Raw genomic sequence first — 18,818 nt, 5'->3', positions numbered from 1 at the left:
GCAAGATCTCACCATGAGCACTTCAGAATTTTGTAGTAAGTGTGCAAATCTGAGGGAAGGCGATGCTTAGTCAACACTGGGAATGAAGAAATGGGAGTCAAAGAAGACAACTTAAGCAGTGCCCAGTCCACCATGACTTGGAGGTGAGAAAGAGGAGATGAGGGTACTCATGGCGCCACACATCTGAATCATTTAATTAGTTCCTTTTGTTCTGATTCCATGTCTAACAAGCAACATTTTGATCATAATTCGACTTCCCATCTCAACTGATCTATAAAGACATGCCCAGCTGAGTGCTTTGATTTTCATGTATATTACATTCCTCACTGTAAATCAGTACCTTGATGTTCTAGTTTATACAGTAGGCTCCCATGAGCTTGCTTTTGAGGCCCAAAGGTGAAGCAACCCAATGTGTGCTGACAAAGTCAGACCCCAAGCCTACAAGTTTAAAGGCAAAACTCTGGAAATGCATAAAATCACCAAATAATTACCATCCTATGGGACTTGGAAAAACCTGAAGTCATCATACATTCATTTCTAACTTCTCCACAATATTTCAAGTTAACTTACATGTGAAACATGCGATCATGTATAACTTACCTGTTATAATGTTTTGTTATTTGAATATTACTAAAATTTTTTATTTACATAGGTTTTGGAATGTCCTGAAAGCCAAGCTATTACTTGGTCATCCCAATGTATTTTGCATTGAATTCATATTATTGATTTTAATTCGGCTTTATAGAAAGTTGCTTCTTAGTATAAATAAGGACTGAAGTGTTAAAACTTTATAGTCAAGGCAATTTGGAAACCAAACAACTAAATGATTGGCTTAGGGTCAAATCATCACCTAGTGCCAGGGTTGGGAGTTAAATCCTGCTGTGCCAACTTCTCGGCCTATATAGTTTTCAGTATGTCATCATGTTGCTATACTTAGAAGTTTTTTTTGTTTTAAGATTTTATTTATTTATTCATGAGACACAGAGAGAGAGAGAGAGGGAGAGAGAGAGAGAGAGAGAGGCAGAGACACAGGCAGAGGGGGAAGCAGGCTCCATGCAGGGAGCCTGATGTGGGACTCGATCCTGAGACCCCAGGATCACGCCCTGGGCTGAAGGCAGGCACCAAACTGCTGAGCCACCCAAGGATCCCCATACTTGGAAGTTATTATTATTAATCACTTCATCTCTATTCTGTTAGGTGACATCATGCCAGATTGTCCTTCTTAATTTGACTAAATGTTAATCAAAATAGTATATATATATATATATGTATATATATATATCAGAACAATTCTTTTCTCTCATCATGTTCTTAAGTCATTTTTCCCCCTAAATGAGACAAACATTTTCATCTTCCCACAAAATTATTTGTACCTTTTTCATCATGCTTCTTTTTCATCCTCCCACACCTTATATTGCTCTTTATTTTACCAAGCTGGGAAAATGAAACAGCTAAATATAATTTAGTGTCCTTTGCAACATTATCAGTAAAATAAATAAGCTGCACACAGGATCCAGAGACAAGGGCAGATGATGGGGCATTTACTGAGTGGTACAGACTTTCATAGAGGGTGAGGGAGAGGAATTCAGTGGGGTGGGGAGTGGTGGTGAGTTAGCCATTGGAAAGTAGAAAAGAATGAAATGGGGTTTACTGAATTTACTTCAGGCCTTGAGAAAGAAAGCATGAGCTAATCTGCAAGGTAAAATATTTCCTTTAATGAAGCAGAATCTTATTTTGTTACTCTTGCCAAATTTGTCTTACAGCTCTGCTTTTCTGCACAGAGGCTCAGACTTTCTGCTAATTTTTTCTGACCCCTTGGTGGAAATTCACATTAGATTGCTTCTGCATCCTAGTGGTAGCAGATTCCATCCCGTACCTCCTCATGCCCTTTCTTCCATCGGATCATACACAGGAGTGCAAACAAATATTTGTGTTCTCATTGTGTATCTCAAGTTTCTCATTTTGTCCCTCACACCTCTCCGGCCTGGATTTCTTTACAAGGCTCATCTGAACTACCTGCCGACTACTTAGTTTTTTCCTAGTCTTTGGCACTGGTAGTGTGTGTATGTGTGTGTTTGTGTGTGTGTGTGTGTGTGTGTGTGTACTGGTCACATACTTGGGAACCTGGACCACTCCCAGCCCCACATTATTACTTTTTTTGGTGGAGTGAAGCTCCTATTTATCCCAAGAACCTCTTTTGCTTGATTTTTATGAATATAGCTCAGACAGGTATTCATTTGATTTAATTCCTGCACAAAAACTGGGGCTGAGAATTTCTTTTCTTTAGTGTGTTTTGCATACTATCAATGAGCCAAATCAGGGCTACATTTTTCTCTTTCACAAAGAGTTACATTTGGCTTTGTTAGTAAGATACTAGAAAGGAAAGAAATGCCCCAATTTCAGATGGGGGTAAATACAGAGTCATCTCACTAATAATAAGAAGGCACACTGTCAAATATATAGTTTGAAATAAACATTGTGCCAGAAGTATCATAGTGATTTTTCCCCCATTAAATAGTCTTTTTAAAAAACAAGTTTAAGGAAAATTAGAATCAATAATTGTGGTGAGAGCACAGAGCCAGCAAATATGTTTAAATGAAACCGTCTGATGCAATACTTTCTTAAAAAAATACAATTAGGCCTTTGTATTTTTTTTAACAAAACCTCATGTTTTACAACATCACTGGTTCTGTAATAAAATCTATTTAAAACAGAAAGACATGGTCAGCTTTATTAAGTTAGATTTTCTGAAAGAACGTTATAATTTCCTCAAGTCTATGAATAGTTGAGGCAAATTAAATAAAGCTAGTTTTATAACTATTTTTATACATTCCTGTAGCATTGTAATTGTCTCATATTTTTTCCTCAAAAGTCTAATATGTTACCTCTTAAACCTAGGAAAATAAAAACAGAAAAAGGATCAAGTATGTTTATTAAAAAAACACTCTTCTTTGGTAGCCTGATTTAGCAAAGCACCCTTTCTTCTTCTCTAAGAGAATAGCACCCATAATCTTCAGATCAGGAAACAAAGGGAAAGACTTTAAGTGACTTGCCTGAGGCCTAATGCTGAGATTAAAAATCAGGAGTTTCTGATTATACACATACATCCATTTGGCCAAATGATTGGTTTTGCTTGACTTTCAAATACCCCCTAAATATTACTTTGAATGTAAAGCAATAAATGTGTTTCTCTTGCCATTTTTGAATGCTTGCACACAAATGGATATAATAAAAACAATCATGTTGTTCCATGTGAATGCCATTTATATTTTTTCTGATAATGAGCAGACCATTTGAACCAAGGTGAGTACATTAAAAGCTCTAATAAAGAAGAGAATAGATTTCTAAACAGAATAATGGACTGTTAAGTGAACATACAATAAATAACATCTACAGATGTGGTCGCTAGAAAATTAGTTTTGCATAACTTACCAATATACATTTCCCCCAGATGTTATCTGTTACATGAAAATTAACTTAAGTTAGCTATATTGTTCATTATGTGCACACTGCATTAGTGTTATTTAAGATGGTTTACAATCTGAGCTTTAGTTGAATTGTGCTATGGTATTTAAAGAATATCAAGTAAATGGCTTTTTGGCATAATTTAATACTCGTAAGTACAAAATTTCATCGCTGAAACATTATGTAGGTCTTAAAAAATCCAAGATCTTTACTTTACAAGCCAAATAAAATCACTAGAATCCTTTTAAGATTTTACATATTCAATATGAAATGGACATCTATCATGGGAATAATGATAGGAATTTTGAATCCTCCTGGAACTAAGTACAGGGTCAGTTTAGGTTTAAAGAATGCTTATAGGAATTAGAATCTGCTTCAGATCTTCCTGTGTCTGAGAAGAAGTATAAGAGTTTTATCTGAAAATTGTGTTACTTCATGCTTTCTTTTTCTACTTTTTGTGTTAATATTAATGATTGTATCAACTTTGGCATACTGTTTTTGTTATTGTGTTGTTTTTATCTGTTGTTACTTTTTATTCTTTTCCTTTGGAAAAAAGTGTGGATGGATTTGTGGGTAGTGGTTGTACTGAAGAAATCTATGATCAAGGTGGCAATTGTTAAATTATTAAATCCAATTATTAAAATATCCAAGATATTAAAAAACGCAATTGAAATGACAACTTTCCACTGTTTTGAACAGCAGAAAGCAAGATAAATCTGTTAAACCTTTTTGGAGCGATAGAAATACATACAAAAAAAACTGGTATGCTTTAAAAAGACATTTGTTTCAAATTGTCAGATGATGACTTCATATGTAAATCAAAACTTACTACAAAATGTCAAAGTTTCAAAAAGCAAACTTTATTGCAAACATTTCCCAATACTAATTGAGGAAAAAAGGCACAAAATTCCTGTAATGTTTTAACTATTTTCTCCCCTTGAAAAAAGGCATTACTCATTTGCAAGTCTAATGAAGAGGTACATGTGTGGTTCTGGAAATTTTTAACAAAAATTGTAACCCCTTGCCCACAATATACTACACAAAAAGTAACCAACATATGAGTGCCACCTGCAAAATGCAATAAACTCTGGTAATGTCATACTGAGGCCATAAATTTAAAATCAAAAGAGAGGAAATTCAAAAGCTCAGATTATCAGAGAAACTTCAATTAATCCATTTCTAAAGTGTTTTCTTTTGTGTTCAGGCCATTACAAACTTCTTAATATACCCCATAAATGTAGAATATCAATTCTGCTACAAGAGTCCTCCTCCCCTTTTGCATTTTTGACTTGGAAATAAATTTGCAAATGCAGCACATTAATTTTCTTTCCTGTGCTTAATATGCAGTATTTACATTTTGAAAAGGTTCAAAATGTTGCCAGGCTTCTGCAGGGTATGAATAGACATCTAATAGCAACTTCTATTTTTATGCACAACATACTGGCAGTTTGAACATCTATAACTTAATAGAGCTTTGAGACCACCAGATCCACATGCTGATCACCTCAACAGTGACCAGTGACACAGGACAAGTTAGGACAGGAAATGAAGACTACCCATTCCAGCTGAAGTGGTGAGGAGGAATTTAAGTTGGCAGGGCCACAGTAAACCAAATTGCAGTCTGGCTAGGACACTCAAGTTAACACCTAGTGCCCATTTTTATTTATATCTTTTGATTTGATCTTGTTTAACTTGGGCTTGAAATTTTTTAAAAAAGTGAAATAATGAAAGAAACTGATTCAGAATATTTTAGATGTCTTCAGTATTTCCAAGCATAGTTCTGTTTTTAAGGCCAACATTATAATTTGAAAAGAAATCTGAGTTCTCCTATCTTAATGACCTCAGACAACAAAATCCTCTCTAATGAATTTGAAAAAAAGTACCTTCTTGTAGTGTAAATGCAATTTAAAAGGAAAAGATGTTTTGATCTGGCTCTGGTGTAAACATTTCCTGAGGGATAGAACAGTTCTTCAGATACCCAGATATTTTCTAAAGATGGCAATAATCTGGAAGATAGACCACTGAATTATAGGCTTTAGACTTGGCTCTATTCCTAATTGTGTGATGCTAAGAAAATCCCTAGGCCTCAGTTTGTTTATCTGTAAAAGTAGGATAATGATAATTGCTACCTGGCTACTTCATTGAATTGTTTCAAGCACAAATTAGATAATGTGGATGAAAATTCTGGGAGTTCTTCAAAGGGAAAGTATTATTAAACCCAAAGGTGGGTTTATTATTATTTATAATTACTGTTATTATTGAAAGGATCATCGTTCTAATGCCAGCACTGGAAGACAGAATAGGGTAGCCATATTGAGAATACACGTCCATGCTATTTCTATATGAAATTGTTAACATTGTCCCAAGAGTCCAGTTAATGCAGAAGAGTTTGTTAATAAGGACACGTCGCCATCACCCTTGTTTCTTTTTTTTTTTTTTTAAGATTTTATTTACTTATTCATGATAGATACACATACACAGACACACAGAGAGAGGCAGAGACACAGGCAGAGGGAGAAGCAGGCTCCATGCAGGGAGCCCGACGCGGGACTCGATTCCAGGACTCCAGGATCACGCTCTAGGCCAAAGGCAGGCACCAAACCACTGAGCCACCCAGGGATCCCCAACCCTTGTTTCTATATAGTCACAGCCTTTGAATTACCAAACATATATCCAATGTTATCTTACTTGAAGAATTCCTTGGACCCAAATAACTTCTCTCTGGAAACCTAGATAGCATGACACAGTGAGTTGTTCTGTGGCATGATCAGGAGAAAGGCAAACCACCTATTTAAAAAAGGAGAACGTTGACATCTAACTTTCAAAATTAGAAAAGCTGCCTCTCTTCCCTTCCCCACCCAAGTGATCACTCTTTTCATCTTTTCAGGATCCAGTGTGGCCTGTGGTTGTCCAGACTGAGTTCACTTCCAAAAGATTTCCTTCAACAGATGTTGTCAAAGGTAAGGAGTTATGGCACATAGGACACATTTTTAGCATGTCCTTCTGGTGAAAATGGAAACACCAGAGCTCTTGAAACTGCTAAGTTCAACACTGTACTTTTGGTTCTTAGCAATCTAAGACCTTATCTTGCAACTTCCTCAGGGTGAGAGAAGGAAAGTATGGTTGGTTCTATGATAAATAGTTGGAAAATACCTAATGCTTTTCAAAGATATTTTTAAAAAGCCACTCAGAGTATATTTGTTTAGCTTACTAAGTTACACTCTAAAAGGCATATCCTTGAACTCAGTGTAAAGTATTTCAAACAGTTCTGATCATGGATAAACGTGTTTTGGTTTCATCTTGGCATTCTATTTAAAGCTGGATGGTTTTTAATATTTAATATTGAGGAAATACTCCATCTCATGTTTTAAGAATTGAGGATCAGTATCTGTAAATTAGTTAGTGTGAAAAAGATGAGTTATGCAATTAACTTTGTGGAAAGCCTGTTTTGAATTATCAAATATAAATTTAAACAATTGATTTTACATATGCTGCATTCTAATTATATCTTATGATAGCTTCGTGAAGATGAAACAGTTTCATGGCCTTTATATTTGCAAATACTCGTTTTGAACAACTACCTGGAATTTGCAGAAATCACATGAGAAAATAAGTCATAATGCTTAGAAGAGAAAGTGCGATAAGTGAAGGAACCCTAAGTCTTCGGTTCTAGTCTTTCTCTTTTCATGGACTTCCTGTTATTTTTCACAGCTTAAATTACCTGAGTAAGAGGAGGCTGAAACTATTTGGATAAAGCTATCCATGTAATTTACTTAACTTCAAAGCATACCAATTGACTTGCACTTCAGTCCTGAAGTCATCATCTGTTGGTAGCAAAAACACCCTCCAAAACTAAAAAAAAAAAAAATTCTTAAAACTATATTGAATTAATTTCATTTAGAAATATAAAGCTTTTTTTATGGCTAAGCTAGAATGTTTGTAGAGTGCCATGAAGTCTTTAAAGAAGTCAACATAATATTATTATTCCTGACCTCTTAGACCCAAGATGTCTATTTTAAGTAATCTGACATTAAAAATGTGCTGACAAATATAGATTAAAAAACAACACAGGAAGTTGTAAATCAGTTGGTAACCCTTAGCATCAAGGAAATAAGAGACCACGAAAATGTAGTCATTTACTTTAGTCAACCTCAACCTTAATTTTTAACTAAAGAAAATTCACAGAAGGCATGATGTTTACATTTTAGATATTTTATTCATAGTTTGTGTGTTTCCTTTTTCTGCAGTGGGCTCATAAATTATTACAAGGAAACATGTTGTCACAGTTATAAATATTTCCCCCTGGGCCTAGCTCCCTCACCATCCCTCCCCCCACCGCTCCCTTTAAAATCTCCACTAACTGGTTCTTTAAGTGCAGTAGTCATTCTTCTTTGATCAGCAGGGCAGGATTTTCGTGCTTCGGAGAAAACTGCTGTTGATTACTCTTGTGTGCCTGGTGTTCTGGAAACAGGGCTCTTTCAGGGAGCACCCAGGCCCTTCCTTCCATGCAGGGCAGCCAATTATTATATACATGGGGTTGTCATTTTTTCAATAACCTAAAAGAAGCCTTGTCTTTTCTTCCTAGGAACAGTTCTAGGTCCTATAAGTTTCCAAGGCTTTTTGTGGAATCTGAATTATTGGAAATTAACTACAAAACTGGTTTTGTGACTGGTGGCACCGCATGGTAATACATTTTTGCAAAAAAGACCTTCCGCCTATGATATGGTAAAAATAAACTGAAATCACAGCAACTCTGAAAAATTTACGTGGTATATGTATTTCAGATTTGAATGTTTTAGAAATCTGGACCCCAATCCCACCCTCCTTACATGTATAGTCAGAGATCTGGATTAACTCTGCCACTCAGTAGAGAGTATCTCTGGAGCATGTTTTCTTTATTTGTAAAATTAGGGGGTTAGACTAGGTCATCTCTAGTTCAGTTACAGATGCTATATCCTATGTTACTAAATTTCAAGTGGCCTTTTCTCTATTTATACAAGACTCAAAGTTGCCAGCCTGTGCAGATCCTCAGATTCAGTATTTTTCTGTCATGATGTAGAAGAATATTTGGATTACAGTCTCAGTACTTAATGGAATCTTAGACAGGCCATAGCTTGTCCATTTATTTCGACTTAATTATCTTCTGCAAACCTGTTCCTCCTTCATTTTCTTTATCTCTCAATGACATCACCAGCTTCTTGGTTTCTGGACTCAAAATGTTGAGGTTGTCTTCAGTTGTTTCCTCTCTCTCGGCCCTACCATTAAATCGGGTGTTGAAGGCACCTCTGTGAAGTGTGTCACCTCTGCCCCCTTTCTTTTTCTTAACAATGCTCACCATGTAGCCTCCAGGTCCAGGATCTTGCCTTCAGAGATCTTGAACTCTGGCCATACTGGATTATTACTTTCCCACTATGCGCAGTATTTTCAACATAGTGGGTGCTCAATAAACATTCATTATGGGAAAAGAGAAAAACAGCCAGCCAGCCAGCCAGTGTGGATGGAGGTGCTTTCCCAGCAGTGAGTCTTGCCTGTGCTGTCCTCTTTGCTGTGAGGGCATTTCTTCCTCAATCTGGCCAATCAATATTCCATCTGCCCTTCCAGGCTAGCTCACTTACCTCAATGAGGTGTTCCTTGATCTCCTTTGTGCTTCAGAGTATTTTGCTTGTTCCCCTGGCAGAGTATTTGTTACATTGTACTTTAAGTTATAGCCTTGCCTCAGTGATCTCCCACCACTTTGTGGAAACAACTTGAGGGCAGAGACCATGTCATTCATCTTGGGTCCCTAGTTCAGGTCTTTGTACAAAGGCAGCATTCATTAGGTGTTAAATACTCCATTAGGGTAACGATTCATTCAAAAATTTTCAGGGCTGCCAATTTGTTTGATCTGCTATGATTCAGTTTTAAAAGTTTAACATGAAAAACTGTACCACTTGGAGAAGCAAATCTAATGGTTTATTGTTGCATCCGTGCAATACCTGTATTTCTCAGTTATGAATGAAGTCCTAGAGTATTCGCTTGATTACCATCATGCCAAAAAACAAAACCACCTTTCACTCACTTGACTGCATTGCTTAAACTGACTAATTAGTTGTTTTACACAGTATAGTTTAAAATTCTAAAGAATTCCTCAGAGATACCACTTTCCCCCCACACAGCTCCTGATGGAAGTAACATTATCATCAGAAAATCTAGGGATTTTCTGAGTTGCCCAACTCCAGGGTCCATGATTCGTATTGCTCTTCATGGGCCATCCACTTGCATCCCCAATTCTCAAAACAATGTGAATGTTACCTATTGGAGTTGTAGCAGCACTGGCCACCATCCAGAAAAATGAAGATTGCTGATGAAGAAAAGAAGCTCTCCGTTTATTGAGAATCTACTCTGAGCCCGGCATTGGGCTAGTTAGAAAGCACATTATAAATATTGGGTCCCTCAATTCATACTACCTTGTGAGGAGAGGTTTTATTGAGCTCATTCTTTGGATGAAGAACCTAAAGCTCACAGAGGCTGGGTAACTTGGTCAAGGTCACACAACTAGAGAATGGCAAATTCCATCAGAACTTGAACCCAGATCTATTTGATTCCAAAGCCCATTCACCTAATTCTTGGCAGCAAGTGGAACCCCACTCTTTTTTTGGGGGGGAGTGGAATCCCAAAACTGTTTCTCTCTGATTTACAGGTGAAAAATACAGGATTAGAACAAATAAGATGATGTATGCACATAGGGATCTGAAAGCATAAGTTCTCAGGGAATTTCAGAAAGAATTTGTTCACTGGTTCCTCACAGCCCTACTGTGCATAATTCCAAAATAACTCAACAAAAGTAAGACATGGAAGTTGTAATTTTTTTTTAAGATGGCAAGATGTAAAAGACCTTTGGTTTATAAATAAATTTGAGAACATGCTTAATTCATTTGTGGAAGCAGGAAAATATGGGAGCATCAGTTTGCTGTTGGAGACTGGAATTGCATGTTCCTGCTCAGATCGTACTTGGTCTCATTTGTTGTAATTGTAACGACTGTTTTATTTGGAATCACAGTCTTTTTCTAGGAACGGGCACGTAGAGGAAAGCAACCAATAACCTAGACAGTTAAAAACCACATTGAGAAATGAGTCCAGTTGTGTGAACAAATCTCTTGTGATTAGTCTTCCACTGTGTGCTGTAATGTGCTTTAAATCCATTTCCATATTTTTAATTAACACTTAGTTCCAAAAAACTTTCTGGAGGCCATTTAAATCACAAATGGAGGAAAAAACAAATTTGCTTTATCAGAAAATTGACTATAGACTATTTTGGTGCCTTTTATTATTTTTACATTTTAATGATTAAAATTAAATATAGCCCGATTCCGACAGAAGACAGTGAAATAATTTTCATGGCTGATATAATTTTAAAGTCAAACCTGAGTGAATGAGATATTCTTTCTGTTGTGGACGAGTTTCATCGTCCATCCTGTGGCTCTAATTTCTGATCATTCCCATCCATTTCATAAAAGGAATTAGACAGCTGTACCACGTTACTCTTCTAGCAGAGACCCGGTGGTGCTTTGGCTCTATCTCAACAGCTGTCCTATAGGGACTATAGTGTTTGTTCTGTCTTACAGATTTTAGACACCTGTTTTCATAGTTTGAATCATTCATTTCTTTTGAGTGAAAAACAGAAAGCACAAGTTTTATTTTAAAATTCTTTGCACCAAAAATATCACCTGCTATATTGAAACCCAGTCATTGCTACAAGTAAAAGGCATAACTGCAGCTCTCTGAGGATGCTTGTTCATATGTAGTCCTACAACAAAGGCCACTGTCCTCATCTAGAAAATGGGGATAAGGAATTACCTACCACTGGGTTTTGTAAAGATTAAATCAATATATGTAAAGCACTTACACAGTGCCAGGCATGTAGAAACAGCTTAAAAGTGTAAGCTTGTTTTTTTCAATATATATTTTCATGTCATTTATTTATGTCTACAATAATGATAAACAAAGATCTCTCCAGGGTAAGGACTTGGTCTATTTTGTTCCCCACTTCACTTCCTGGTAGGCAGCTGATAAATAACGGGAACGTAATAAATATTTATTGAATAATTAAATGTAGGAAATCACTGTGGTCAATAGATCATTCTATCACCATTTCCCCCCTGCTCTGCAAGTCTACTGACATACAGGGTGCCAAATTTTGAGATTTTTTTTTTCTGTATCTTCTCCCTGCCACCAGCCCATGCCCCCAACTTTGGCTACTGACTCTGATTTATAACTCAGACTGCTCCTCATCTGGGTGTCCAGCCTGGCTTCTTGACTTGACATATTCTTCCCCTATTAATGGTTGGATTCTTTATAAAGGTGTCTGTGTTAGATGGAGTCATGCCAAATGAATAGATTGTGGTGGTAGGACTGGAATATAAGGATGAGCATAGCCTCTTCCTTGATGAAGGAATTATTCAGGCCAGGAAAAGCCTTGAAGGATCGTTCTGGTTTTCACACTTGTATGAACACAGCCTTGGCATGAGGGGTTGCTAATGAAGCCAGAGAATGTGGCCCAGCATGTTAATTTACTTGATTCGGAGAACTTCCTCGTATTTATAAATGAACTCCATACATTAGGCAACTGATATTTAGATAAGAAAATCAGAAAACAGCACATGCTGTAATATAGTGCTTCAACAGATTATAGTATCAATCGATTGCAGCAAAGCTAACACCATTTAAGTAATCAAAAACAAGCAAGGACAATGAGCTACTGTTTCGAAATCCTGCTAGAAATAAGAAACCAGGACTAAAACCATTCAAATAATAAAGGTAAATTGCAAAACTAAGCCATAGTATTAATTGGGCTAATCTAACTATACAATCTACAACTGAATCTTAACAGATTTAGGATTGGAGTATCACTGGAAACATCAGCCACCTGATTATCATCATTGCCCTAAGAGAAGATGCAGCTTTTACCTGTGAGGGATCTGGTGTTCAAGTCATGTTCTGAAGAATGGATAGAATATCAAAATGTTATGAAAAGGCACATTTCTATTTCTTTAGCTTCTAGTTGCATTTGAAGCATTTTATTCTGTTCATCTTGGCAATGATGGTAAATACTAAGAAACAACTGGGAAGATAATATTTTACAGTTATTCTTTTTTCTAAAAAATACTATTTTCCTTACAGTTTATTTTGTTATAATTGGTTGGCTTACTTGCTCATTGGCAAATAATTTTATTTTTGGTTGTAGACACAGTTATAATGTACAACTTTGTTCTTTTATTAGATCGATTTTTCTGCTGGTAGATCATAAGGCACTTTATTATTTTAGCAAGAATTTTTAAAAGCATTCACTGCTACATCTCTGAACTTCACCATCTCACTAGCATCTGTCAGATTTAATCACCTACAGGACTACCTTATAAAGATTACCTTATCAGAAAAAGTGTCAACTTGTGAGCTTAGGTGTGAGAATTGCAAAATAAAGCTGAGCTACACTAACAACTGCTGTGCTAATTTATTGTAAATTATGTTTTTTTGTTTGCAGAGATAAGACACGAGAAGCGTTTCTATTTAAATTCATTTCCTATTATTTCAACATAAATACCAAACAGCTCGACAAGAATGTGAGAAGGTAGGATATTCCTTAAATAGGTTCTAGTGATAGTGAAATTTATTTTCTAAGCTATCGGGACCAGTCATGTCACATTGTTCTAGGTACAGAATCAGACGGCACAATTAACACAAAACATGGATGTTTAGAATATTAGATGGAAATTGCTGATGGTCATGTGAAGAGTGATGATTTATAGGATATGAACTGGAAATAATTGCGTAGCAAGCTGGTCTACAACAGAGCTCTAATTCACTGGGCTGACACTGTTAACTCATAATGTGTCGACCTGGCACCAGCCATGATAGATTATGGCTGTTCAGAACACATAAGCATATCCCTTTCATGAGCATTTTGGGAACCGTAGTTCAGATGACCCCAGTAAAAACAACTGCAATGGTTTAGCCAAGCTGGTTCTCTAAGAAATGTAAGAATCATGATGAGTCATTATGTTATTGAAATTCAGAACTAGGTGGCAATGAATCACACGGAGTTATCACCTTCAAATCATCAAAGGGAATATAAATTGGGTCGTATAAAGTACCATGAGTCTCACTGCATTTTTAACTAGATGAACCTCTTATATAAACAAGGTTTTATTATTATATGTATTGTTATTATTATTAAAACTAGAGTAAAATTTAGTGCACATAAAAGTGAAGGGCTAATGTTGCCAGCTTGAGCCAGAAAGAGGACAGGCCTGTATTGGTAGATTGCTTCATGTAACACTATCATTACGTTTTGACCTATATGAGTCAATGCCAAACATGGGAATTTGTATGATTCTTAAAAATGCATGAGTGGATGGGGCACATGGTAAGAGGTCCTCAAATCAATTTTGTTTTTTAAGCTAAACTAGAATTTGAACTAGAGAACTTGAGAACCAAGGGTAGGTCAACCCAACTCTTTCATTATCCTCCACCCTCCTTTTTAATACATTGGATCTTTCAAAGAAAACAGGGTAGAAATATCATTTAACAGAAGAGCAAGAAAATCACTTTGCTGGCTTTGCTATGACTTTTTGCTAGTAAGCTGTACGCTATGCCAGATCACATATTTAAAAGCAGAGTTTTGCCTCTTGGGGAAGAATTAGATTTCAGTTCAGTTCAATTGATCTGGGTGCATTCTGTACAGGTAGGATTTTTGTACTCACAGGGGTTACAATCTGGAGGTGAAGTTAGAAGGCAGGGGATATAAAATCAATGATAACAATACATGGAAATGGCCACAACTGGGCTAGAATAGGGGACTACTGGGTTAGTCATACTTTAGTTAGATGATGACTAAATGATGTGCTAGTTAGGGAATCAGCCAAATGAAGAGACTAGCAAGGGTGGGAAGGGCATTGTGGAGTATTTGGGTGTTTCCATTGTCAGGTAGCCACTCTTCATAATAATTATCCAAAGCCAGAGGAGTAAGTGGCATTAAAACACTTGACTATAAAAATATTTTAAAATAAACTTGGCTCTTGAAGAAGCTGAACATACTTGTTAATTGCTGATAAATATTACTTTGATCATAAGGAACAGAAGAAATACTGTTGTTGGTTAATGGTTATTTTTACTTAAAATGTTTATAATTGGAGGGATACAAATAGGCCTGTGGTCATAGATTATGGAAAACACATTGATACATAAATATATTTTAAAAATCCAAATATTAATAACTACTGACATTTGTGTAGTCCTTTCTCCCAAAGCTCTTGACAAACATTACTGACTATACACATACAGGAATAGCACTGAAATGCTGCTACTCTTTCAAAGGACAAGATGTTAATTCAAGAGAAAAGTAGCAAATGGCTGATATACTTAAATATAGGTCTGCAGAATATAGGTGTGCATTTGGAAACGTAAACTCGCACCACAGAACCTCCCTCCCAAAGTGTTTGTCATATTTTACTTCAACTTTATTGAATTAGTGGTTTCATTTAACTCCATTTTTTACTAAGACACAGATGATTTTTATTTTTCCTTAGATGGAGATTGAGCTCCTTTATGATTGCTGCATGGTAGTAAGTAAGGACCCAGGCGGATGGCATTTCCTTTCTGAGGACATCAGCTCTGGCCCTGTAGCACCTCCTGGTGTGAGGAGGCCTGATACGCCAGCGCAACACAAGAGTGCCGCCTACTGAAGGACTGGTTTTGTTTGATTAAGAACCAAGATTATCCTCAGTTATCTGAAAGAAACCAACCACCTGGTTCAAGCAAGTCTCATTTATGAAGTATTAGATCAAATGGATTGTTGCTGGGCTGGTTGGTGACACTGATTGAAAGCATGCCATGTTTGTCATACTTACTTGAACAATGTGTAAATTACATGGCAATAATCATTTATAAAGATGAGAGAGAATGTTTCATGTATACTTTTAGGGCTCTTACTGTAAAATATTAATTATTTTATTGCATTCTCAAAGTATGACTGGCAATGCCAGAAATATTATTTGTTTCTTTACATTTCCTGTAAAGATATCAATATCAATCCTACAGGTCTTCAAAAGTTCAGCTAAACTACCAGCTCCCCCTTAAATATTTCATATTTTTTTTCTCAGAAAACAAGGCAGTCTATGTTTCTAAAACTCTCATATATACAATCATGTTTAGCATACCTTTACTGAGCATGCACTAATGAGACAAGTACTGCTTAGGCCCTGGGGATTCAGACACAACTAATACACATTCCTCGACTTTCAAGGAGGTCACAATCTAGTGTGTGGGTGGGTGGGGCTTGTAGAGATGACATACACAGTAAATTGCAGAGTGAAATAATTATTAGAAGTATATGTAGGGTGTCCTAGAAATTTAGAGGAAAGAACTATCTCATTGTGGTGGAAGGGAAGAGGGAAAGAGATTCAGGGAAAATGTAAAAGAGATAGTGCCTGAATTAAATCCGAAAGAATAAATAATGCTAGCAAGCAGATGGGGTGAGATAGAGAGGGAAAAATCCCAGACAGAGAGATAGACAGGGAAAGTGGCCTTTACAAAAACAGAGAGAGTAAGAAGCACATTCCCAGATAAGAGATGTACACAGTGTTGGTGAAAAGCTGGGGTCACATGGGTCTGGGTTTAGTCCCAGCTCTAGTGTTTATTAACTACATAACCTTTGGGCAAGTCATTTAATTTCCTATGTGCCTTGTGTTTGCCACTTGTCACATGGGGCAAGTAACATGCTAACTGGCATTTAATTGGTAGAACCCATTTTGGGGGGGATTTTGTGGGAAATTATATCAAAAATTCAAAGCTGAGAGCTATGGAAATGAAAATGATTATGTAGAAGTCTAACAACAAAATGAAATTTTGTTTGATGACTGCTAATGTTTTAAAAATTTACATGTTTTAAATTTAAAATGTGGTTTGTAGTCTTTTGGAGTAAGTCATGTCTAAGAAGTAAGTGTATGTTTGTCTTTTGCTATAGCTACATTGAAATGATGGGGAAAAAATAAAAAAAGAAATCAAAGGATTTGTTTTCCATATGTCCCAATAATAGCCAGCAATTTTTAAAATAAGTTTAGTAAAAGTTAGAACAATGCAGTTCCCTCATCCTTTGCTGAGAGGAAGCCTACTTGATTAATGTAATTAAAGGGTTGCTTGTAACTCAAGACTCAATTAAAAAAATAAATTTGGCCTTATTACTTTACTTCCAACTGGTGGTTTTCCTAGTGTGATTTTTGAGCTAAAATCTGCGGCTGCTTTGTTCATGACACATGAATTGTTTTAGCACATCCTTTCCCCTGCTGTGCATATGATTAAGAAAGCAGAGGTTAAATAGTGCAGTAAAGAATTGGGTAAATTCATTCTATTCTTGCTCACAGCACTTAGGTCCCCTCCCCCTTTTCAGGACTGAAAGAGTGCAGAAGCCTATTATCTTTTCCTGAAATAATTTAAGATATGTTCTTATGCTGAAAGTGTAACTTTTCTTTCTCAACATTTTCTAGTACACTGATTTTGTGATGTCTGTGCTATAGATATTATCCGTATTAGCAAGAAAACAAATGCAAGCGCATCCTACCATTTTATTCAGTGCTCATGGGTGCTTCTCACTGTGAGAAGCATTTTGCATACATGGTTTTATTTTTACTTGTGATACTCCTACAAGGTAAGGATAATTATTCTGATTTCTAGATGAGAAACAAGAGGCTCTGAGGGGTTATGGTATTTTTCCAAGATGCCACAATTGGCAGGAGACAGAAATAAGGTGTTAAATCTGGTCTACTTCATTCTAAACCTGGGTTCTCATGCATTTGCATTTTTTGTAGGGCAAGTTTGATTCAAAGGATTTAAAACTAGTTCTGGTACAGCATCTTCTATGTGTTTGGTGCAATACATGTTAAATTCAATTGAATGGAAATTTTAAGCTCAGGAGGGCAAAGAGCAGTGAGTTCTCTACCCTCCTTGAGTTTATAGTCTGATGTGGGTGTGACTATAATATGAAGTGCAATTGATAAGCAACAGAGAAGGCGGTGTGGAATAGTGGGGAGATCATGACAAACTCACCATGTCCAAAGGAACTCTTCATTTCTTCCCTTAACCTGTTCCTTCCCCAGTCTTCCAAGGAATGGTGCTAATATGCATCTGGTTGTTCAAATCAGAATCCCTGGGCCATCTGCAATTCCTCCCTCTCGCTCACCTTTTGTATCTTTAGCAAGTCCTGTCTGAGCTGTGCTGAAATCTGACAGCTACTTCTGTCTCCCTTCCCTGTCACAACGTCCTCCAAGCCCTCCGGACCACAGATGTCATCACTTTCTAGCTGTAAAAAATAAGTGTCCCTGCTCCTCTACCCAGTGAGAACCATGTACGAGGGGCAGCCAGAGTAGGTTTTGGGGAGCCCGAAGCTAAGGTATGATACAAAATTACATGCAAAAGTGAACATATAGAATGACAACAGTAGTAGCGAGAAATTATATATATTAAAAAGCTGATGGGGGTGCCTGGGTGACTCAGTCGGTGAAGCATCTGCCTTTAGCTCAGATCATCATCCTGGAGTCCTGGAATGGAGTCCCACATTGGGCTCCTTGCTCAGCGGGGAGTCTGCGTCCTCCCTCTCCCTCTGCTCCTCCTTCTGCTCGTGCTCTCTCTCCCTCTCTCTCTCAAATAAATAGAATCTTTTTAAAAAGCTGATAAATTCTAAAAATATCACAAAACAGAAAAATAAGTTAAAGATCATTAGCTGCTTGACCTCACATCTGTGATATATTTTACTCTACTTTTTGGGTTTCATACTCTAATCAGCTCTTCACATGACAACGATTTTGTAATATTATCTTCCATAGAAAGAATGTAAAGATTAGTTGGTCTTTGCTCTAGCTCATTAATGGAATTTCAGCCTTTGTAACTCATTATCGGTAGTATCATGTACATTTGAGGATTGATGTCAAATTTCAGAAAACCCGTATCCAAGTTCCCTTTCATATTTGACTTACAGAATTTAAGATGCTTTTCAGGTTCTTTTCTGCAGTGAACAATTTAAAATAATCGTTACTTGTTGAATGGATGGCACTCATTAATCAATTTGTGTCGATGTCTCCGCTGTAGAGGCATATCATACGTTTGATGTTATCTTCATTGATGTTAGTAGTTTTTGTGAAAATGAAAGAAATTTAAATCTTTTTACAATGTGTTCATATGATTCACTCCTCTTCACTAATTGGACTATCAAGCAATCTAGAAGCCTATTCATTGCTTCGATTTAAAATGTATTTCTTCTTATTGGATTACTACTTTTGTTCTGATCTGAATTTGGGGGGCTTACAATTACTCATTGATGTCAG

General features: G+C 36.6%; 1 protein-coding gene and 1 long non-coding RNA gene across 5 annotated transcripts in view; one reads left to right on the top strand and one right to left on the bottom strand.

Annotated features, from left to right (window-relative positions):
• LOC140631884 (uncharacterized) overlaps nt 1-16,708 on the top strand; it is a 40,934-nt gene extending 24,226 nt beyond the window's left edge. Inside the window, exons 3-6 of one of the 2 annotated variants that reach the window (XR_012029405.1) lie at nt 6,353-6,425; nt 8,051-8,149; nt 12,986-13,072; nt 15,030-16,708. This is a non-coding gene — a long non-coding RNA (uncharacterized lncRNA). The remainder of the gene's footprint in view (nt 1-6,352; nt 6,426-8,050; nt 8,150-12,985; nt 13,073-15,029) is intronic. The other variant, XR_012029406.1, reaches the window with a different exon arrangement.
• Nucleotides 1-18,818, bottom strand: part of CABCOCO1 (ciliary associated calcium binding coiled-coil 1) — a 117,537-nt gene that overhangs the window by 8,553 nt on the left and 90,166 nt on the right. The window lies entirely within an intron of this gene.

This window comes from Canis lupus, chromosome 4, assembly GCF_048164855.1.
Source record: "Canis lupus baileyi chromosome 4, mCanLup2.hap1, whole genome shotgun sequence".
In the NCBI taxonomy this organism is placed as follows: domain Eukaryota; kingdom Metazoa; phylum Chordata; class Mammalia; order Carnivora; family Canidae; genus Canis; species Canis lupus.
Note: the sequence above shows the minus strand (reverse complement) of the source record. Positions and strands in the feature narration are given on the sequence as shown.